This window comes from Buteo buteo, chromosome 8 (assembly GCF_964188355.1).
Source record: "Buteo buteo chromosome 8, bButBut1.hap1.1, whole genome shotgun sequence".
Lineage (NCBI taxonomy): Eukaryota > Metazoa > Chordata > Aves > Accipitriformes > Accipitridae > Buteo > Buteo buteo.
The window spans coordinates 39,710,166-39,734,203 of NC_134178.1; the positions used below are offsets into that span (position 1 = coordinate 39,710,166).

The 24,038-nt window shown below is 38.9% G+C and overlaps 1 protein-coding gene across 7 annotated transcripts in view; it reads left to right on the forward strand.

Annotated features, from left to right (window-relative positions):
* Positions 1–24,038, forward strand: part of COL8A1 (collagen type VIII alpha 1 chain) — a 93,381-nt gene that overhangs the window by 6,993 nt on the left and 62,350 nt on the right. For 4 of the 7 annotated variants that reach the window (XM_075034243.1, XM_075034241.1, XM_075034246.1 and 1 more), the window contains one exon: positions 9,190–9,320. The exons of the other annotated variants lie outside the window; for them this stretch is intronic. The gene's annotated coding sequence lies outside the window, so the exon portion shown is untranslated. The remainder of the gene's footprint in view (positions 1–9,189; positions 9,321–24,038) is intronic. 7 annotated transcript variants of the gene reach the window in all.

Consider the following 24,038-nt stretch of genomic DNA (forward strand, 5'->3'; position numbering starts at 1 on the left):
TGAATAGCTCCAAAAATATGCTCCAGTGAAGGATGAAGGTGTTCATGATGAACTGAGTTCCTACTGTGCACACAAGTTGCATGCAAGTCTGGGCAGCGAGATCTCTGAACTGTTTTGCTGTATGTGCATACAGGTGCAGACGCAGCAGCAGTTTCTGTCTTCCACAGAAGGAAGTGGTGCAGTAGTTGGATGTTCTGTGCCTGTTGCAGGAATTCCTGCTCTCCTCCAGTTCCAACCAGCATAGCTCAGTTTAGGAAGTCTATGCAGTACAGTCCAAGCTGCCATTGCAAGGGTGTTTTCTTAGTTCTTATGCTTAGAACTCCTACAGGCTATTACTATCTTTTGGAGATCTGGGCATAATTTATTACATCAGGAAACATGGAAAAACATCTTAGGATTGCTCCCTAAGCTTGTGTAACTAGCCTCAGCTAAAAACATTGCTCATACTATCCTGGAAATAAAGAAAACTTTATTTTTTAGATGTGTTTAACATCCAAGCCTGATACTCGATTAAAGATTCATCTGCAGCAGTAAATTTTTTATTTTTGTACTGCTATAAAATTATCAGATGGCTTTTAAGTTGCAGTTTAAAGGAAATCCACTCATCTCAGCTGTCTTTTGTTATGTTACCTTCATTGCATCTCATTTTTAAGTTGCTTTTAAGCAGCTAGTTGCAAATACTTAGTACCTAAAATCCAAGCTACCAGTTAGTTTTGGCATGTGATTCTTATGGTGTATCTCTGTTCCACAGTCAAGGCAAGAGAGCTCTTAGATTCAAATTTCAAGGACAAAAACTACCTTTCACTGAGTTCAGAATTCACTTGCAATGAATATTTTATATTATTCTTTTGAAACACCCTATTTTCAACATCACATCTGTCACTCGTATGCTGAACGCTCTCAAGAACTCAGGACTATGAAACACAAGCAAAACAAATTAAATTTGTGACTGCTCAGAGACATGTTCTCTGCTACATGTGCTTTCAACTTTCTACTCTTTACCTCATGAAAACAAGTATTTAAAAAATAAGTGAACAGAAATCTATTGTATTTTCAATGCTGCATTCATCAAGCATATTTTGGGAGCTGGAATTTTAGCTTGGTGGACACTCATAACATACAGCCTTATCCTTCAAAATAACGACCACATCCATGAGACTGAGAGCGGCTCCCTCAACTCTCACCAAAGCTGAAGCTAACTGAAGAAGTAAATTGGCGCTTTCTGGGGGCACTCAGCACCACAGACTTCAGCTCAGGGCGCAGCAACCATTCCTTCCCAGCTTCTTCCCCCCTTGCTACCCAAGATGATGAGGAGAAACATTTCTGCTTGCTCAACTGCTTATAAGTCTTTTGAGAATACAGGGAAACATGAAATGTTGTACCTGGTGGCCAAAAGCTGTCGAGATAGCGGGGTTTGTGTCAGCGGGTTCAATTTAGTGACCCTTTAGTTGTTAAAAAAACCAAAACCCGAACCGACGGAACCCCCATTTTGGTTTAAAACACCGTAACACAAGTGGCCGTTAAGCACCTGCGTCCCACAGAGCCTGCACCGAGCTGAATCGCTGAAGAGGCCGCGCCGCACCGCCTCAGCCGCGAGGCACCCCCGGGGCTCCGCCCCGCCCGCTCGGCCGCCGTTACCCGCCAGTAACGGTCACGGCGCGAGCCCGCCCCCGGCCGGGCCGCGCTGTTGCCGCCACAGCCCTGAAGGAAGGCGCCATCGCCCGGCGGGGCGGTGACAGCTCGCCCTCGGCGGGCCGCGGGGCAGCCGCGATGAGGGACCCCTCGTCAGTCAGGCCGGGCCCGTCACGTCGGTCTACCACCTCCCGCCTCCCGTTGTGGCTCTGTGCTTCCGCCCGGCTCCAACGTTAACGCCGTTTCTGCACATTGGCAGTCAGAAAAGGGACTCAAAGCCTGCACCTCCCATTCCCAAAGGAGAGGCAAGGGTTGAGGAGACCAGAAACTCCCCACAGCCCAGTCAGCTGAGGAGCATTTATGGAAACACAATGCATTTGAGGTTTCTTGGGTTTTGGAGATACAGCCCGGGGGCTTCACTTCTGCGTGCCAGCCCTCCGTGCCCCTTTGAGAAGGATCTGGGTAGCATTAGCTCGCGCAGATGCGGACAGTGCTGGAAGGCCAAAAATGAGGGGGGCAGAGGGGGGGCTCCACTCTCTGCTGGAAAGAAAATGTCGCATCCTGTGAGGGGAAGCTGCTCGGAAAGAGAAGGAAGGCTGCTCCAGCATGCACCACAGGAGGTTCAGGACCTTTCAGATTTCCCCATCTGGAGGCAAAATTGAGGCCACTGTAAGTTAAAAGAAAAAAAAAGAAAAAAATGTCCATTTTGAAGTTAAGGTTCTTTGGTCTTAAAACCAAAAAAAGCCCGTCTGCAAAAAATACTACTGTATATGGGTATCTAGTATAAGGAGAGTAACCGGTCTTGTAAAGTTGAAATTCTAAAACTCCAAAACTCCCCCCAAAATACCAAATGCTTTGGCGGGATATGAGGAAAGAAATATCACGTGAGGAAGGAAAATGATAAAACTACTGTACTCAACAGGCAGGGAGTTCAGAAGGCTGAATGGAACAGCTTTATCATTTCTTTCCAATGTATTCTCCCCACCCCACTTTGTTTAGCACAAAGGTTTTTCAGGGTGAGTCTTTTTGATCTATGAGTTACATCCCCCAGCATGGCGGAGCCCTGATTTACGATCAAGTGTTTAAGGCAAACAGAGAGCAGCAGCTCCTGAACCTGAAGGCTTGTAAATTGTACACAGAGCAAAACTGACTCCTGGGCTCCTGCTCCAGTCCCTTTAACACACTCTTGCTTACACAAATGATCGGTATGTCTGGAAAGATATTATACTACAAAACGCTCCACCTCCCTCTCCTGGCTGCAGAAGCATCCAAGAACATCACATACAGTAGATTAATGAATGTATCCTTACAAGCACCCTGGCAACATCACTCTCATTTTAGAGGAAATTGAGGCACAGAGAAAGTTGCTGGTGTAGCATTTCAAGAGATTGCTCCTGGCGAAATTCACAAGTGTCTTCCTGTCAAGATGGGGGCTAGTTGGAGAGCTTGGTTCCCATCCGGGCACCTCAACGAGAACCAGATTTTCGTGAGTGCTCAGCACCCAGTAGCTCTCGCAATGACACTCACAGCCAAATTTTCTGAAAAGTTCCTTTGATCATCTGGCTGCTGCCTCAGTAGAAGTGGAGAGCTTTTGAAAAATCTGATCCTGTTTGTGGGTGCTGAGCACTTTTCAAAATTCTTGCTTAAGTGACCTGGCCAAGGATACAGACTAAAATCTGAGCAGAACCCACTTTGCCTAATCCGTAGGCCAGTGATTTAACCACAGGCATATCCTTCCATCTTCAGCAAAGAAAGAATAGACACTAGTTGGGGCAGGAATCAAAATGCCAAATAATTGCCAGTACCCATGCCTGCCAAGAAAAATGCCCGGATACTTGTGGGCAAACCAGACAGCCACATTTTGGTACTTTCCTGAGAAAGGATTATTTCTAGTAGCAGTGCCAGAGTCTGGCAACCTGGATTATGCTCTTTCCAGATGTACCTATTTCTTTCTGGGCTAAAACTCTTGTGAACATGCCCTCACACAGGCACACCCTCCCCGCTCTTCAGAAAAAAGCAGCAGCTATCCAAACACTGTGCTGTCTCCATTATCCTTAGAGAGCCAGGCACGCTTGGGCAGACAACACTATTTTGTGTAATGATTAAGAAGCAGTGGTCGCGTCAGTGAAGATTCTTGTTTTCATTGAATATTTCATTCATTTCTGAACATAAGCAACCACTTAGCTGCAGTTGTGCTAGATGCAGAGGAGGAAACGCATGCTATTCTTGGCTGGACTTTACCTCTGGGAAGCAGCAGCCTCCTTACAGCAGCCTCTGTAAGCTGCATGATTTAGCTACATTAGAGATTGTCCTGAACCTCAAGGAAGGACCTGCCTCCAGATTCTGAGTACCCCAAAGTGTGAATGTATGCAAAACCCCCAAAACCCAGCCTGGATCCTGTATTTTGTGGTCTGTTTGTGTGAGGCCCATTTGCAAATTACAGTTTCCAAAGCCATGAGCTCAAGGCTAGCTTAGAAATTCCTCTCCAAACTGACCATATCTATTCAACTACCACTCAAGGTGCTGCTGTGTCACTCAGCATCAACTTGTTGGACTGTCTATCACAGGACTCCACCTCAGAGTCCAGCTTTCATTAAGCTCCATCTCACTTCTGTCACCAGCTTTCAGACCATGTCCTGAGGCAGTATCTGACCAGTCTGGTAATAGAAAGATAAGGCACCCAGTCACTGGGGTGTTTTAAGGGAGCACAGATATCACATGATAACTATTGAATGAAAATGTTTACAGAAAAATAGTTTTGTAAAACAGCTCAGACTAAGCTGTGGCTGAGGGTTGAGCTCAAGCTATATAAGCCAAAAAATGCAGCTGTATCTTTTCTAGCTACAGCTAGAAACAGCTAAGTGCACTGGAAAAACCTTGGGGGGGGTGGGGGTGGTGGTGCAGAGACATACTCTCTTAACAGAGGATTACACCTAAAAGCAAGCGTGAGCATGTTTTCTGCTCCGTTGTGTCTATACCTGTAATAACACAAGGAAAGTGATAGCTGTGGTTTGTGCTTTAATTGTTGAATGACAGTGCTTTCACTTGATTCTGACATCTGCTGCAGTAATTATCGTAATAACAACTCTAGTCAGAACCTGGACTTTGGAGCGATACCCCAGTCAAATATTACAGCCTCAGCCTTACAAACAGAAAAACTGAGGCAGAAAGGGGTGAGGTCATGCAGCTTGTTTATGCAGACAGTTAATTGCACATGCTTTAATGTACCTTGTGACCTAAAAAGTTATAGGGAATATCACTGGAGAAACTTGGATTATGATCAGTAATTTTGTGGGCCTTCATGTTTTTGTCGGCAAATTTGTAACTACAACTTTTCCCTTTTTCCACATCTTGCAGATTTTTGTTTATTTATTTTTAATTCTCTTGTCCTGTCCTTGGAAGAAGCCAAGGCATTTCTGTGGAAAAGCTGGGGTCTACTGAGGGCCCAGGTCAAGAAGTCTGTCTTGGGTGTCATCTCCTCTGAACTCAGAAACAAGCAACAGTTCAAAAGAGGTCTTAGTTTGGAGAGTAGCAAGGTCATCGGGACACAGCCTGCTGGTAAAGGACTGCGAGATGTGAGGCTGGAGCAGAGGTATCAGAAAGGGCCCATGGAAAAGGCTGGCAGGTTTGACAGTCCAGCCTGATGTGCCTTTGAAGCAGAGCAAACAGGCATTCCAGTGCTAGCAGAAAAGGGTGCCAACATTGATAAAGGTTGATGTGCAGAAGATTGACCGTTCTGCGCAATTACCTTACTCTGGAACCAAGGTCTTCTACTGTAAGGCTGTTGCATTTTCCTTCTAGGCTTAAATACCCTAGCACTAACTTTTCCACCTGGTCTTAAGTGTAGTTTGGGGCTTGTGTCTTTGGTATTAACAAGGTAACACAGAGACTTAAAGGTGGCATACTCAACTCCTAGGTAATCAGTCTCATTATGAGATATTGTTACTCTGGGAAGGTTATGTTTCTGTCTTAATTTTGTCTAGAAATGCACTCCAAGAAGTGAGAGATGTTTCCTTTTACAACCAATGCTTGTGTTTCCACCAAAGAGCTGTGCTTATGAATTGACATATTCTGAGAAAAAGTTTTGCTTAGAAGTTCCTGCTTATTTCTTTGAGAAATAATTGGAATCACTTACTAAGTATAATCACTTAAAAGTGGAAAAAAGTTCCACTTTCAGGGGAGGACAGTCAGCATTTCCCAAATCATTCTTCTCTTTGTGCCCATGAAAACGGTCACTTGAAATCACTGCCTTGAATCTCTTGAAATCACTGACATAGGTCTTACAAGAACTTGGGTCTCATTCTTAACCCAGACAAGCGTTAGAGAAAACTTTACTTCTACAAACTACACAATTCAGCCTACCTAAACAGAGAAGTTTTCCAGCCTTTACAGATTCACCCATGACAAAGCAAAACACCTTCCAAGCCTGGCTGAATTTACACAACTAAATAAATCACTTTTTAAGTGTTTAAATGTCATTGTGAGAGTGAAAAGATGAAATGTGCTGTATATCATCTCTACAAAACCAGAAGTATATTATATTATAAATAAACAGAGTTTGCTTGGTATTAGGGACATAGGAAATTCCATTCAAGAACAGACAAATGGCACATCTTGTCTGGTATCCTGCATCTGGCACAGGCCTATAACAGATGCTTAAAATACTTGGCTCTGTTGGTCCCACAGCCTCCCCTGTTCCACCTACCACCAATGTTATAAATCACTCAGTTTTCCTAACCTCTGGTGAGAGTCTCTTTCCTGCTCACTTGTATAATATGGGAGGTGGAAGCACAGGCCAGGGGAATACTTATCCACAGTGGCTGGTACCGAATATGTCTGAACTGTGGTTCTGACTGTTTCAGAACATATATGGTATTACTGCCTGTATTGCCTATGTAGCCAAACAAAGCAACACTTAGGTGAGGACTATGCTTAGCTCCAGAGAAAGGGGGAAGCAAACCCCTTCTCACCCTCATTTGCACATAGCCAGCAAGTGTAACTACCACTAGCCTATTATTAATCAGCTGCCCTCTTTCTATCAAAGCACTGCCACCTAATGCTCCCTACTACTCAATGACATATATATCCTGGTGTGGCTTTCTTAGTAACTTTTATAGTTTAATGCATGATGACTGAAAATTAAATGAGTTTATTGTCTATCAAGCAGAGTTCACTTTTGTCCTTATTCCAGAGGTTATCAAAACACGCTTCATCTACCCAAGCAGGACACATAATGCAGGTTCTCCTCTTTAGTTGCCTGGTGCTTATAGCCATTTTTGCTAGTGTGATATGCCTGCACCCAACAAAACTGACTGTGGCGCTCTCCCTTACTAGAAATGTACTTCCCACAGACCATATCCCTTTATTTTCTACAATCTCATTCATAACCAACATGAAATTCAATTCAATGGCACAATCTGTTAAGGGCCTCTAAAACATACAAATGAAAAATCCAAACCTTTCCATTCGAAAAGTTAAAGTTTTAAAACCCCTTTATATTAATTACATTACAACCTCCTTGTATTCCCCTATGAAATACAACAGGATTTTTAAAAGGCTAAAGAGAACTTATGACTATAGGCAACTACCACATCAGGTCCTTTCACGTCATCTTACAGAAACAACAGAAAGAGAAGGGTAGCTACAGAAATTATGACATGTCATGTCTAAGCTATATTGTTAAAAAATTTAATTTGAAGGAAAAAAAGTTAGTGTCCCTCAGTTTGAGCATATTATCTCTACAGTAGCTGAATGCTCTTAGGGAATGACCTAATAAATCTTTACATATTAGTAAGGGGAAGCTGAATCCTGATGGTGTGCCTCGGCTGTCAGATATAGTTTCAGATGTCAGCTTTCTCCATGCTCAAGGATTTTTCTGATTTTGGTTCCATCCTACTGGATATAACATTGTGTCAAAGGTCCAAATCTAGAGAAGACCTTTGATCTAGCTACCCCAAATTTGTATCCACAAAGAACAAGGCTTTGCAGTATCAATCTGCTTGAAAGAATGGACACATTAAAGCTACTACAGTACCTCATAGAAGTTTGCATCCTTTGACATATTCCAAATCAACCATACATTGAGGGATGGCCAGGCTCAATATTAGCAGGAGCTCTATGACTTTCTGCACTTCTCTCCTGTTGTACAAGAGGAATGACTTTCAGAATATCCATCTTATTTCAGTCAGGAACAGAAGTAGAGGTTTTTCAAGGCAGACAAATGAGTCAGCCACTTGTTCCAAATAAATAGAAATGGTGTTCCAAGTTTCCTAGACAGCCTTAAAAACTACATAGAGCAATTCAGCAGCTTAATATATTGTGTTTTACACCTCACATTTAAGAGGACGCAAAATCACATTCTTTTTATTCCAGATAACAGTTGATTTACCCACAGCAGTCCAAAGCCATCTCATTTTGTCTCTGTCCTTGACATACATGCTACTCATCTTGCTTGTGCCATTCCCAAAACCAAAAGTAGCACTTTTCAGAGTAAAGAGCAGCAGCTGAGGTTCCCAGACTGCCACAGGTATCCTAAATAATACTGAACTAAGTGTCTTAATGTCCGTGATTACATTTGCCCATTTGTATAACGAGGGTGTTAATATTTTGCTTTCTGAGGAGGAATATTGTAAACCTTAATTAATATATCAGTGACAAAAAAGGCATGAGTTACAACTTTAACTGTACTGTAAAATAAAACATCTATGTGGATAATTATAAGGAGTTATATAAAACTATAAAAATAATTTCTTTACTGCAAACCTTGCCTTAACAAGAAACATAACTCCTTCCTCCCTCAAGAAAGCTAAATACACTGACTCATGTCTTTGTTTAAGTGTCATGGTAAATTTGTTCTTTTATAATGTGTAGTAGTTTAGCTTTGAACTTTAGATTTTTGGAAAAGGCAGAGCGGAAAAATGTTTTCATGGGAGAGGAGTGCACATTCCAGAGCTGTCAACTGTTACTCGTTTATGAGGGGAGAATAAAAAAAAAAACCAAAAACAACCTACTTAGGTTTTAGGCTTTGGTTGATGCAATTTGTTGTTGTCTGGTATTTTGTGATAAACCAAAGATTTACACTTTTCCATTTACATATTTCCATTTTCTCTCTCATTTTTCCAGCTTTTGCTTGTTCAAAACTCTGAACAAGCTTGAAACTGACTGCCATTGAGGAGAGAAAAGTTAGCTTTGTACAAATAGAAATAGTGATCCTCTGTAATATACAAAGTAGTCCAAAAAGAAAATAACTCACAGTTTACTGTGAATTATAACACTACACACAAGCATGATGTGGGAATGCAGACAATATTACTCATAAAAAACGTGATCCCTTCATGGTGTCTTTGTAACCCGAGCAACATTTTTCAACACAATTTTCCTGTGCTGTTTCATGTTTATTTAATGTATTAACATTTGATTACATAAAAAATTATTAAAATAGGAAAATAAAATAAACTTTATGCAGCTTATTTATTCAGTAAAGTAAAAATATTTCTCTGCTGTCCTGCATAATTTGAAGAATTTTAATGTACATGCTTTCTTTCCTTCTCTTTCTAGAAAGAGAAGAAAATGCAGATTGTCAGAATCCTTCAAATTTGATACTCAGCACTGTTATGATCTCTTCATTACTGGATGTTGAGTCTGGATATCAGAACTGGTTCAGTGAAGTACTCTCCTATTAAGTTGAGGTAATTTTCTTCCTAACAATTCACTTGTTTAAAGCATTACAAAAGGTGTCCTCCCACCCCCTTATTCCCTGCTAATAAAAACATTTCTGGGCAGGACATTATGCTGTGCAATATAGCATCAGCTGACATGAAAGACATGAGAACTGATGCTTTTGCTAACAGGCAGGGAGATCCAGGCCCCAATTATTAATAAATAATGTGTTCTTGCTAAATTTATAAGATGACCACACTGAATTGGGTTTGGAAAGCAATTGCAAGTGTCAGCTCCTTTCCCTTTATAGAGGGAATAGTGACATGATAGATGCAACATCCTGGATTCATGGCCTGTTAAAAGACTACTGTACAACCATTATGGATATGTCAGAGACTGCATTCTTTGCTGCACTGGCATTAAGAGCTAAAGTCATTGAGGATAGAGAGCATAATTAATGAAAAAGTCTAATGCTGAAACAATGCAATTAACAAGTCTTTCAAAGTTTCATTTCCTGGGGAAAATTATTGCCATTGAAAAGGATCTATCTTGTAAAAAATCTTAACAAAGGCTAGAAACTACATGAAAATACCAGCCCCAAGCCAGAGATGAGGAGAGAACTTCTTAATTCACAAAGCCAGAAGATGTCAGGGTATTATTCTGAGAGAGGGAGGCTTTGCCAAGGTCATCAACTGCTTTTCAGACACACATTGAGATATGTTTCTACTTAGTGCGATGGGCATCCATACAGTAGGTTATTTCATAAATATTGTTCACTCAGCATGAAAAACTGCATTTATGAAGGCCTACCAGTCACTGGTTAATAGTGTTATGATTTCCCTCAAGAACAGAACTGCACAAATTGCAGGCCTGATGTAGTCACGGTATGTTATAGGAACGTGTAATTTAGTATGCAGATGGGAAGGCAGTCAGTTGCAGCATTGTATTCCAAAAAAAAAAAAAAAAAGCAGGTGGCCCTGAGGCTGGCCACTGCTCCATAAGGATGTGGAGATGCAATTAATTTCAAAACTAAGGTACACAGAAAACATTTTCAGAAAGTTTTCTGCCCTCACACAGCTTTAATATATCCCCTCATTTCTTGGTATATCATTAATCAAGCTATTGTCAGTTTTCTCTCTGTTGCCCTAATAGAATTGCACACCTTTCACAGTATGTTAACCTGAATCTTAAAGAAGCTGCAGTTTTATTTTGTAGCTTCCTCTTCTCCCCAGTTACAAAAAAAAAAGCTTCTAGAAATACACACCAATACTGAATCAGAAAAACATGGTTAGTGTAATAAATCTTATCTAAAGCAATTAATTCAAGTGGGTTATTGTATAATCATGATGGCAGGCAAGAGGAAAAGAAAAAAATAAATACAGAGATAGGTGCACAGGAAGATCAGTTAGGGGATAGATATATTCTTATTATTATATCTAACAAAGCTACCTTAGGCTCCACATTTGCTTTCGAAGTAATGGAATTCTGTTACAAGACAGTAACCAACGTGGCACATAATTCTTTGTCATTTAAAGCCTGCCTGTTAAACAAACATTACTCTGATTCCTCCCCACCGCCCTTTCCCCCCCCAAGGATTCATAATATTTCCTGTATACTTTCAGCAATTTTTGTCCTATCTGTCTCCTAAACTATCATTCTGAACCACTGAGAAATTGTTTGCCTAAAACCAGAACTCTGTTTTCAATACCTTTCTGTTATTAATATTCCTTAAGTTACACTTCAGCTTCCAATCAAGGTTTGCTGCAACAGTTTCTCTTTTGAGGCAAGTCCACTGTAGGGTACCTTGGATGTCAGCTAGAATGCACAGTATGTCATGTGAACAGTAAAAAACAATATAGCTCAACTTTCCCAAAGTAGGTTGAATCAGGAGTTTTAAGGATAATCAAAACCATATTTTTACTAGCAAGCAGAGCCAATAAGTCATTGAAGCTATATAATTATATTCATACCCACATTGCACTTCATTATAAAAAGAATCTCACACCCAGCAACACAAAAATTCTTTCTGTGAAATACTGAATTGTGGAACAAATAATAAATGGAAGAATACACTGATCTTTGCATGAGAATTGCATCATAAAAAGGATCCCAGTAAAACAAGCTGAATCTTCAGACTTTTATAAGCTTTTTATGACTTTTTTAGCAGACATTGGAAAACTTGAAGGACTGTGTACAGAGCAGTATTATTTACAGGAGAAGTATTTATTGCTTACATTCTTTAAGTGAAATTTATGTATGATTTCATACACAAATACATGCAAGCATGCAAGTGTATGTATGTTTTTAGCAAAGTCTGTTACTAAATATTTTGGACCAGCTTACAGTCTTCAGTAATGCCAATAGATCGGTCCTAGTCAGTTTAATATTTTATGTCAGCAAGTTATTCTACATGTGAGAATACATCTGTGTAAATGCAATGGTATATTTCTTATAGATGTTATTTATGTGTATGTGTCTTTACATGACTTGTGTCTAGACCCAATCTGGATTTAGCCTGCTGTCACTGACAACAGAATATAAATCTTTGCATGTTTCCTCTCGTTGAACTATTTTTTTTTCCTTTTTTTTTTTTTAATATTGGCTTTCTTTGCACTGCTAACTACAAAGGCTGATTTATCAATATAAGTGGAAGTTATCTGAACAGCAGCCAACATAGAACACAGAGTCAATAGCAATGATTCATGGCATTTTTTAGTTTGTTGTGGGTTTTTTTAATGCTTAGAGCCCATATAGGCAAGAAACTATTTCCCATACTGTGAGATGGAAATATTGCTCACCCCTTTGTAGAATATAAAGCTGAGAAGTGAAATTGAAGCGATTTAGTCAAAACTAAACACTTTCCTCATCTCAGAAAGGTAGCACTGCGCAGTTCAGCCGAATTGTGGCTACCTGAAAAAGGGAAGAATTTGAGCACCTATGCCTGAAATCACACATTTTTAAGTTGTTCTAACCACAGCATAGGCACAGCTAAACTGAATGATTTCACCATCCTGAGTTATTTCCCACGTTCCTTTGTTACTCCAGTAATGTCAAAAAATGCAGGAACTGGGAAGTCATATGATCTGCAGGAAAGAGAATATTATGGTTTCTAAGAAAAATATTTATTACCAAGCAAGCTATTTTGATTTATTAAATGATAGCTTCCCATCATAGTGTTTTTTGATATGGTGCTTGAAACCACAATCGTTGTATAAAGCCAGGACTTTATTTGTTTAAAGGCATCCACTAGTGTTTTTCTTAATAGAAATATCAGTTCACGACAATGCCAGGTTCATAGAAGCTCATCCAGGAATAAACTCTTGAAAAAAATTTTTTTTCCTAGAGTGTCCATTAAGCCAGTGCAGGCACCATGTCTCACTGCTAGTCTTCTAACATTAGATTTATAGGATGTTATAATTAACAACAGGTGATGGGCAGCACTACATGCACAGCAAGCTAAGTAAAAAGACTGGCAGCTCAAGAGCCACTTATGAATCATCAAAACTTTTCCCTGGATAAACTCAGTAGTAAGCCTGGTAGGTTTTCTGGCATTTGTTTGGGTTGGGGGTTTTTTGGTTTGTTTGTTGGGTTTTGGGGTTTTGTTGTTGTTGTTTTAAATTCCACCACCCACCCCCTCTTTCTCTTTTTCATGTCAAAGATTAGGGACCATCTGTCTGTTTTTACAGTTATGTAGCTTTTCTGCTTCTATGTTTATCTATCTATAAAGTGAGACAATTTATTCTTCCCTACTCAGAAAGGACTTCTTGGAGGATTACAGACAAGTCCACAGACAACACTTTTAAATTATGCAGATTTTTAAGAGACACTTGTGTCTTTGTTATTCCAGCTCTCTCAAATTCTCATTCTGTACAAATAACACAAAAGAAAAGGTTCAAAACATATACAGCCTCCACATCAATTTTAAGAAAAGCAGTTCTTTAGCTTAGGACTGAAAAGGAGGGAGGAAGACACTGAAAAACATGTATCAGCAAAACAAAAATATGTCCCCAAATGAGTTTTCATTTGCATAGTTAAACAAATACCTTTTTTTTTTCTTCTGCTGTTGTGAGAATACAAATGGTTTTCTTTAACCAAGTGAAGGACTTGTATCCCAAATCTACCAGTAGATCCAACTACCGTGAATCATTTCCAATGTACTAACCTGATGTGATCATGATATTCACGAGTTAATTTCATGTCATAACATAATGATTATAACAAATGAGTATTTTTTTAAATAAAAAAACACTTCTGTTTTGGATAATTGGCTACATATCCTCATTGACATTAGTAAATACTTTAAGTGTATTAACTGGTAGGAAGATGTAAATAGGAATGCTCAAAGGAAAAAAAAACAATTAAAAAAAATCAGTATTTGTACTATAGAAAGGACTGGAGATTTTTTATGGATACATCCCATACTCTTGCCCATATAGTTCCCTGAGTTCTTCTACCAATTACCCTGATACATTAAATTAATTTCTATTAAAGCCTTTTCAGAGTGTTTCCTCCCTCCTTTTATCCACCCCAAAATACACTTGAATCAGTAACCTTAAAGTTCTTAGCATTACTATATTAGAGAGCAATGACTACTATTCTAGCTTTATGTTACCAGGCTACCAACAGGAACACATGGTGCTAAAAGCTTGAGTTCTTACAGTGTAGTGAGCTAACATTCTCTGAGAACTCTCTTCACAACTCTCTTCACTCTCTTCTGACTGTGGAAAAACATGTTCATTTTTTCCTGAGCTTATGGGATTACTGTAGGCCTGGACTGGATATTAGTACGTGAGAGAACCTGGGCTGTGATGACACTATATAGCTTTGCATATACTAACACATATACATGCACTTCCATAACAGAAAGTGATCAGTTTTAATGCCTGTCCTTTGCTTGTGATTGTATAATTGGATCACTTGTCTCAAATCCACCAGTGAACATTAAATTGTACGTTTAGTCAGCACAACCCAAACCAGTACTAACTTTTTAGGTAACATTGTGTTAACTTCATTGTGAACCAGAGTCTCAACTGATTTTCTTAAACTACTTTATTGTAGAGCGGTAACTATAAAGTGAGATGGTTGCAATGGTGAATTTATCCTGCTTGTTGCAGACTTTGCACTTCATTAAAATTCACATAGCAGTGCTTATCTATAGCAGAGACACAAAGTTGCCCAGGGGAACACTTGTTACTCTGGGTAATTAATCAGAGGTGATGGGAAATTTTTCTTAGTGTTCTTGATAATCTCTAGGGCATCATCCAACTGTGAAATTTTGGCCTCACTGAAGTGGAAAGCTAGTTTCATCAGTAAATAGAATAGGCCAAGACATTTCTCACAAAGCACTTAACGACCTGGTGTCATCTGGCAAAGCTTCTCTGTGTAGCCTTTTTTCAGAGCTGGAGAAATAGTTCATTTCTATCAAATATTTCATATGCATACATAACAAGCCCCTTGTTTTGGTAATCATAGGCACCTTTTAAGGAAGGTTCTACACATTCTTTAGGGTAAATACATTTTTAAAGGGCTTGAATCTATACTCAAAAAAAGTCTCTCAGCTCAGCAAACTTGAAATCACATCCTCAATAGGAAATTTGTGGGTTTGCATGGGCAGGGAGAGAGTACATAAGACTGTCAAAATGCTTGAAGATTCAAGCACATAGCTTGAAACAGCCTGAAGGCTTCCACTTTCTAGAGCGAGCCTCGCCTCAAAGAAAATTTTTTTATAAAAAAGAGAAATGCTTCCTCCATCAGATGCCCAAATTTAGGGATGTGTTCCTCAAAAGAATAATCACTTTTAAAAAAACCCTTCATCCAATAACATTTTATTTTTATGGCAGCTAGGCATAGATTTAAAATTTGTATATGTAGAGACCAAATGGAGGTGTGCTTTTCTTATTGAAGTGCTTCAGGATAGTTAACCTTTTGCTGCACAAAAGTAGTACAGTACGAATTTTAAAAAGACTAAAAATATTTCTAATTCAAAAGAAGAACCCTCCCCAACCCAAAGAACTATTCAAATATCCAAGCACAAAATAGAGCCAGTTTTCTTAGAAAAAGTTCAGTGATTTAGACAAATGTTAAACCAAGTTGAAACCAACTCAGCAATTTTATTTCCTCTATTCAGCTTTTTCAGGTGTGACTTTATTAATACTGAGTCCAAAAGATGAATTAGCACTTATTTCACATTTTAATCAACTATTCATTAGTCTAGCTATCCTTGACCTAGAAGCAATATTTTTCCCAGGTACATCTATTTAAAGCAACATTATTTTAAGGGATACAAAATATACAAAATAAATGAATCATGAAAAGTTATGGCATATGGGACAGAAGTTTACAGGCTAAATTAAGATTTGACTGATGTTTCATTTAAATGTTGCTACAACATACAAAACTGCTGAACTCAGATATCGATGGACAGGTTTACCCAAGGTCACAAAGGGAACTGCAAGCTTCTTGTTCCTTTTTTTGATTGACCCCTGGCTCACAGTAAATTCATCTTGATTAAGAACATACTGTGTTACTGCTGAACGCTCTTGTTTTGAGTGCATCGTACTAGTTTCACTGTAGCAGGAGCTAACTGAATGCTTCTTTTCTCAAATTACTTAGCATCATGAATTCTAGTATGGACATTTCAAAAGATTTATTTCTCATTGTGATGATTAACTCAAGTTCTCCATAATAGATTCACAAAGGGATTAGCAATTTTATGAGTTTATCAAAAGTAACTGTCTCTCAGCATTAATTGTAGCCTTGAAAGTCTATCATAAGTCATTGTAATATCTCAGATCTGAAAGAGAACCCTTCTTTACAAGTAGATACTTAGATGGCTGTACCTTCTTAATACTGTTTCTTCTAAATGAAAGTTAATGCTGGTATTTTGCTTTTAGCCTGAGCTATCTTACTTATTGAGTAATTTATAAAACAAGACATTTCTGGGGTCAAGTTACCATGTGTGCCAAGAAGGTCTACATTTCAGTGCAGGACTTGTACCCGCATTATTCAGGCACGTAACTGCCAGTGAATAGTTCCACTGAATAGGAGTCAGGCCACCCACTGCTTGTGTAAGTCTGAGTACAAGTTTTATGTGTGTGCCTCAATTCCTGTTTGTGAAAACACGCTGATGATACACTCCTTAGCATAGGAGTTAGGATGATAAACTGATTACTGTTTGTGAAGTAATGACATGCTGAAGGCTGCTTAGCAATACTCATTGAACTCAAGGATAGAGCTATACAAATACTGTCTTAAAGAACTTACAATCTTGGTACTTAAGAGATGTTCACATTGCTTACCTGATCTGTTTAAATGTCCTGTGATGCTGATTCAAAGCAGCTTACAGCTACCTCAGTCAGTGGACTGACAGTAGTTAAAGTGAATCTTTTATGTAATAACTTTCACACTGGGGACAGATTTAAGTATCTGCTTATATATAAAAGAAAGACGCAATAAAACATTTCAAGTAAAATCAAAAGTCATATAGAAAAAATACGAACTATGCTGTATTTGGGCTATAGGAATAAGAGATGGGAAAAATGAGGGCTCTTTGCACAAGTAAATTATCTTAAAACTTGTAGGTGAATGGCACAACACAAAACCCAGGCCTTTAACAAACTCTGCTCGCGCTAACTCACATCCGCAGACATATTAAAACACTTGCTGTCACTATATCAGGAAAAATCTGTGGTAGCGAGGGAATGAGGGAATTTACATCATCAAGGCTTGTCAAAGATTGTTATCCAAAATTTACAGGTTTACTTGCAGAGAATTACTAATACCACCAGGAACTTAAATATGACCCAAAACTCCGCATACATACACTGTAGAAACCAGCTGTAACTATTCATGTTTGCCTGAGCTTAGCTCTACACCTAGCGTGTCACAATTCTGGAAAGTAGAACAGGTTACAGGAAAGGTCAGAATTTGTTGAGCCTTAGGACTGATGGATTAGAAGTAAGAAAAAGAGCAGCTAGAGAGTCTGGATTATTCCTAGACTTAGACAAGTTAAAGATGGAAAATAATTTGATCATCCAGCCCATTTTCCTGCCAACGCAGTATTGTTCCCTGCAGTACATTTTCTAGTGCTTGGTTCTTAAAGTCCCTTGAGAAGGGAGATTCCAGCATTTCCTTTGGACACATCCCAGCACACTCTGTCAGGGAAGTTTTTCCTCCCTCTGTTCAGCCAAGCATTTCCTGTCTCTTCTTATTTCCTCTTCCACTCAAGAGTTGTTCCTCCTCCTTGGTGCCAGGGCTTTTCAGGAATCCAGAGGGGACACTCTGCCGACAGGAACAGATATTCCCAGAATAAAATATCGCACAGTATGGAAATCTATAGCAGACAATTTTAGGAGAACATTCTAGTAGCCTCCTTTTGTTCACTGCTCTTTGTGTGCCAGATGGGAAGAATGCATTTGAAAGGCACTTAGCCACCTTTGAACATTTTTAATATGATAATTCTTCAGTATGAACTTCAGGGAGAGTATCTGTTAAAACCAAAGCTTGACTGCCTCAGATCAGGTTAGAAGGACTGCTGAAAGAACATCCTGCAGTGAACAGTAAGTTCACCATACACCATGTCACTAGTGATTTGTCCCTTTAAATAAGTGGACATAAGAAAGAGGCCTGAAGAAAGAGCAGAAAAATATGGAGATGTTCTTGACCCAGTGGTGACTGAATACAAAACTAACTATCTGTGCTGTATGAATGTACTCAGGACAGTATCACGTATAGGTACAATATTCACACGCAACAATTACAGTCATGCTATAGATGCGGTAGCCCACATCAACTCATTCCAAGCAGTTCTGTTATTGACAGAGCGGTTGTGGGAAAAGATTCATTACCATTCAGCAGGCTATGTGCAAACTCAGCATCATGAAACCCTTATGTGTGTTTGCGAAGAGATCCCTCTGCAGTTCCTGCAAAAGCTGTGGTTCATAAGGAACCACAGGCCAAGTATGTCTTTAGACATCTAAAGAGTCGGGTGAAGACAGGAATTTAAGTGTGGTTTGTTAAGTAGAAGCATTAACCTTGTCAGATTGAGTTATATAGCCTCCTAACATAAGCAGTCCAAGTTTGCTACCTTGATGAAAACATTGTACCATAGGTCATGATAAATATCATTCTTGAACTAGAAGTTTAGCTTTGCCTTGTAGGGGCCTAGCCAGAACACTTAGGAATATTTTCTTTGAATAACAACAAATGTTAAATACCTTTTTGTTCTTTAAATTTGAGCAGGTGGACTTCTTAGTCTTTTGTCTTGCAAAACAGCTTGCAGCAGGGATGGATTAAGTTTCCATTACCTAATCCAAAAGACTGGCCAAATATAAAACAAAAATTATGAAAGAATTTGGTTTTAATTCTGTCTGTCTCTTTGAAGGGATAGAAATATTCTTGGATGTGTCCTTTTTTGACAAATTTATACTGATTACAAACCTAAGGGCAAAGTTGGAGTATTATATCCTCCAAACTGCCTCAGCCCCAATTTGCTCTAGTACTGTCTCTGACAGGATCCCTTTGACAGCAAGGAACTTCTTCTTTTAATGTAATTGTTCTTGAAGGTGTTTAAAGCATCTGGAATAGAAAAACAAATAGTTCTACAACCAATTTGTTTAAATCTGGAAAGTATCTTTAACTTATAACTTACACAAGGCAATGTAATTTTAATAAATCTTCTGCTTCTCCTTTAGAAAAAAGTACAGCAAGAAGAGGTGCATCAGTACCTTATTTCAATTAAAATTCAGAGAGCTAAATCAGTGTCTTCCTTTTCCTTCATATTTTACTGTAACTATCTTGGGTGCTGCTTACTTCAGCAGCATTAATTTGAGGAGTGAAAGCTAGTAAGTGAGAGGAAAGACAAGTAAACCTGGAGTGAAAAAACACGCTAAAGATTAGATCTTTATATACTTTAACTAAAGAACTTTAAGGATATTCAAAAATGAGAAAAGCAGAACAAAAGTCCTGTGAAATGCAAGATGTTTGTCCTGAACTACAGAAAACTGGATGATCATCAGTTGACAGCCAATTTATATTTTTAAAGCTATGTGAGCCTTAAAAAAAAAAAGAGGGGGAGGGGTAATTATGACACAAGTAGAAAAATATATACTTGTTGCTTTTAAGAGAGGGAAAAATCATGCAGAATATTTGGCAGTGCCGAACATAGGAGCATTCACAAATTAGCAACACAACTCAGCAACACAAATCATTCATCGCACCAGCACACAATGCTTCCTGCTTTCAGCAATGCACTCTCTGAGAAGGGGCAGTAAAGGCCCATTGGGCACATCCATGCTGCTTCACTTGGTGGTAAATTTAGGCTTCCCATGAATTCTTTCCCACTAAACTGTGGAAAGGCAATGCCTGGGAAGGCACTGGAAAACTTCTCCCATTTGAGTGGGGCAAGCTTCATCCATGCCATGGAGTCTTTCTGACAGCAAACAATAAGGTATCCTAAACCAAGTTTTAATCTACACCCTGACAGGCAGTCAAGTAAAGAACAACTATACACTTCCATTGAGGGATTGCAATTTGGGCAAGCCTCCTGTTAGAGCTTGAGGTAGCTTCAGGGTGAAGACAGGACAATAATACTGCAAGGTCTTTAAGATCTACTCAATATTCTCTATCAGCAATGCTTTGTCATAAGGTTAAAAGAAAAAATACTTTCCATTGAATCAACAGTCACAGCAACTGGGAAAAATAAAAAAAATAATAAAAAAGGAATATCCTCTTCCTTAAGAGCTATGCATGTAAGTTACCTTCTGTAATATTTCTATCTATTCAGTCAAATGCACAGTCAATCAGAAAACTTACCAAGAGAGAAGCACAATTCCCCTGAAAAGTCAGAGGGGAGAAAAGTCAGATTTGAGGACTTTCTCCTCTGTAAGCACCAAAACAGTCAGATATTTGTCTAAGCTTGTGCGAGGTGCATAAAATTGGAAGAGAGAAGAATTTTAGGCACTTATACCACTTCCACTCCCATACACAAAAAGAGAAATCTTCTTTTTTCCTAGTTCTAGTCTCTTCTGCTCACAGAAATCAAATAACTTGTGTATCTGCTGATTTAGGAGTTAATCATCAGAAAAAAAAGGAAAAAAAAAAGGCAAAATAACAGACACCACACAACCCCAAAGACGCCATAATCAGAGTTTGGCAAGTATAAAATAGATATATGGGTGAGCAATATAACACTGCTTAAAGCTAGCTGATTTGCACCCTAGCATATTCAAAATAGATGAAGCCTGTTTAATGAGCCAACCTATCACCTCTTAGAACACAGGAGGAACATTTTCTTGAGGTACATTTCCTGTTTTCCTGTCATTATCCTTTAGACTGGAAAGGGATGACGCTTCCTCCTCTAGTTGGGACTGATAATTCCACAGCCTAAGCTACTACTTTGATAAAAGCAGAGGAAAGAAGCTTCCCAAGTCCAAATTCCCATGAATAAGCACATCAGGCATCTTAACATACACTTTGCAACAACTTCCAAGCTCATTGAGCGCATCACCTTGAAACAGTCCAGTGAAGAGGATGAAATCAAGTAAATATAACAAACTGTAATTTGTTTTTAATATTTATCACATCTAAAATAACTTCTTTATAATGCAATTATGTTGTTTCTGGAAAGGCTCACTGCAGAGCCACATTATGAGCTGGTTCATTCCCTTTCCAGCCAGCAAAAGAATCTGTATTCACAAGCCAGAACACCTGCAAGGCAAGTGCCCTCTAATTCAGTTCTGAGCAACTTCAGGAACTTCATGACTCCGTATTCACACATGTGCAAAACGCTTTCTTTAATAAGCCTTGGGGATTTTACATTGAACAGAACAATTGAAAACCTCTGTGGCTCCGCAGTTGTTAGTACGTGCCTGCCAACAGAAGCCAGCCTGACATAAACCATTTACATTTAAGCTTCAGATGATATTCCATGCCATATATTTCATAGCTGCTGCCTCATTCCAGCTCCTTTAGCTGCTCTACATCATGGAAACCAACTCACTAGAAGTGCAATTTGTGGCAAGCAGGAGAGACTATGAAAGCTGATGAAAACTTCACTGTTTTTTGTGCTGTCCATTGCAGCACCAGCTCAGCCCAAAGAGCTTTGTCAGGTCTTTTAGTAATGCTACTAAGGCCATAGCTCTCCCACCTCTACATACAGCAACACAAACCACCATCACTCTTTGGGTGCAAAATGATCGATGACAGCACCTAACTGTGAGGAGCAGAGGGCAAGTTCTGATTGTGGAGGTCATAGCCAAGTCCTCTAACAAAAAATTCCAGTGACCTTTTAACTCCCCCACAAGGCAAACATAGTATTACTTGATAATAACACCTGGTCTCCCTTCCCTGTCAGATCTGACACTTAAGCTCTGCCAGCCACCTAACAGTTGCTAAAATAAACATACAGTGCAACTGGTAAGTACTGCTTCCACTTCTGCTCCACCCCCCATTCTTGCTGTCAAGACAGAGTTACTCCAAAAGAAAGAGGAAAATAAACCCTGTAGCTTTTTTGACAGAGAAGGAAGACGTCAATTTTGTATCTACTTTCAGTAATTTACCAAAGCTTACACAGCATGGAGTAATATTGTCCAATGATTTTGACATGAGTGATAGTATTTAGTTTAACACGATCAGTCTCTGCTGAGTAATTTCCCCAGATACCAGTGTGTTTGATTGCATGATGTTCAGACTCCCTCTTTGTGTTGTCCGAGATGAACATTCCACTTGACTGTTCATCAGGAGGACATATTCATCAGATACACTGCTTTCTCTTCATTAAGAATATTTTGAGATGTGAATTCTTTTAAAAGCATGAAGAAAGAAAAGCATACAGACCTGAACTCCAAACCTGTTCTCACACAACTAGGGTGTCATCTTTCTTTCCTTCCTTCTTAAACTATCTTGGATTTATCCTATGATTTCATGTCAAAGTTTTATAGTTGTCATCTATTTTGGAGATAGGATGTATGGTTTCTTAAAGCAGGTTCCCACCTCCATGGTAAGGTCTATTGAACATTTAAAATGAAGTGTTTCTCTTAAACTATGTGTCAATTCGTATGTGATAGTCCACATTTGTTTTATTGGTTTGGTAGGGGAACTCAGATTCTGCTTTTCTTACGAGCATCTAATAGAAGATTCCAATGCAGAAACACAGCTAAAGCAGCAACGAGAAAGCTTTATTATTTTGTAATTTATTTCCTGCAGTTAATTCCTTAGCTGATTTATCTGATTTCTGACTGATTGCACAGGTCACTGGACTTGCCAACACATTTTTTTCTTTAAGTCACTTCCTTGCCAGATAAAAACCCCCCAAAAAGTAGTCTTCAAAAAGGAAACAAGCTTGTCTTTCTACCTCCACTGCTGAATAAAAGACAGGGCAGGAAATAATTATACGGTGCAACAGAAGGAATATATGTACTTTTTGTGCATATGCACACATGTACTATATTCCATGAAGGAGATAATTTAATGCATGAAATTCTAGGAAATATTTCAAAACTAATAAAACTTGATTCTTCAGTCATGGATCAATACTTCTTTATGGCACTTTAAATGTATAATAAGTAAGCAGCCTCTGAGCTGAATGGCTTTATATTCTAAACTAGATCTTCTAGTCCTCCATCAGATGCCAATGTGATTCACAAACCTGTCGATGTTACAACCCACCCTTGAAAGTGAGGACAAGCCTTTTTTGCATTTAAAACAAAACACCCTGTTACCAGATACTCAGATAATTTCCTATTATTAATGTAGCCTTTATAAGACAGCACAAATCCCACTGTGAGAAGTGCTCCCTGAGAGAAGGCAAACATCATCTTCATAACATGATAGGTACAGATTAGGCAATGGTTTTCACATCATTCGTTGGGACACCATTCACAGTTTTCTATGAATATGAACCTTTGAAAATGTAAGCATTTATTTATTTCTACCCAGACTTCATTTTGCTCTGCTCATGAAACAGACCGGTTTATTGGCATCTGTAAGATCTTAAATTTATTAAAGGATAAATCTATGGTGAGTTTAAATGCTAACTCAATTAGGTTGTTTACAAGGGGTATTTGCACAATGTTTATGAGATGAAGTTTGAAGTGAAACCCAGACACATTCTGTTTCTGTTTTCTACCACAAAGATTGTAGTGCAGCTAGGAAACATACTTCAGTGAGTCACATCTTGGAAAAAAAAAGATAAATGGCTAAAAATGCAATAGTAGTAGGATATCGGGAAATAAACACTAACTGATCTAGCAGACTTGTTTGTAGTCCTGCTCATAATCATTTCTAGTCCATGTTTGGGATGTTTCTTCAGCTACCCAATTAAAAAAAAAAAAAAAAAAAAAGACAATCACTTCTCTTGATGACATTACATCCATAACAAAGGCAAACAGCAACAGAATTAATTTGTGTTGCTGTCCTGTATTCAGCTGAGTAAGCCTACAGAGGTTTAGACTCCAGAAAGACAGGCATTTACTATTTCAGCCTTTAGCTGATCAATAACCCTTATTATTTACTTTATTTCAGATCTCAGAGTTCCTTGCAAACATAACAAACACCTACCAGTGCTTTAGTCTTGCAAGACAGGTAGCATTACACCAGCTTCCCCTGGTATGAAACTGGAATTGAAAGGGTCTAATTCCCTACAGCGTGCTCATGCTTATGTACTTAGAGTAGCAGAAACAGAGAGGATAAGCACCAACAATTCTACTGGTATCATTATACATCTACAGTGGTTTTATTTGCCCAGATGT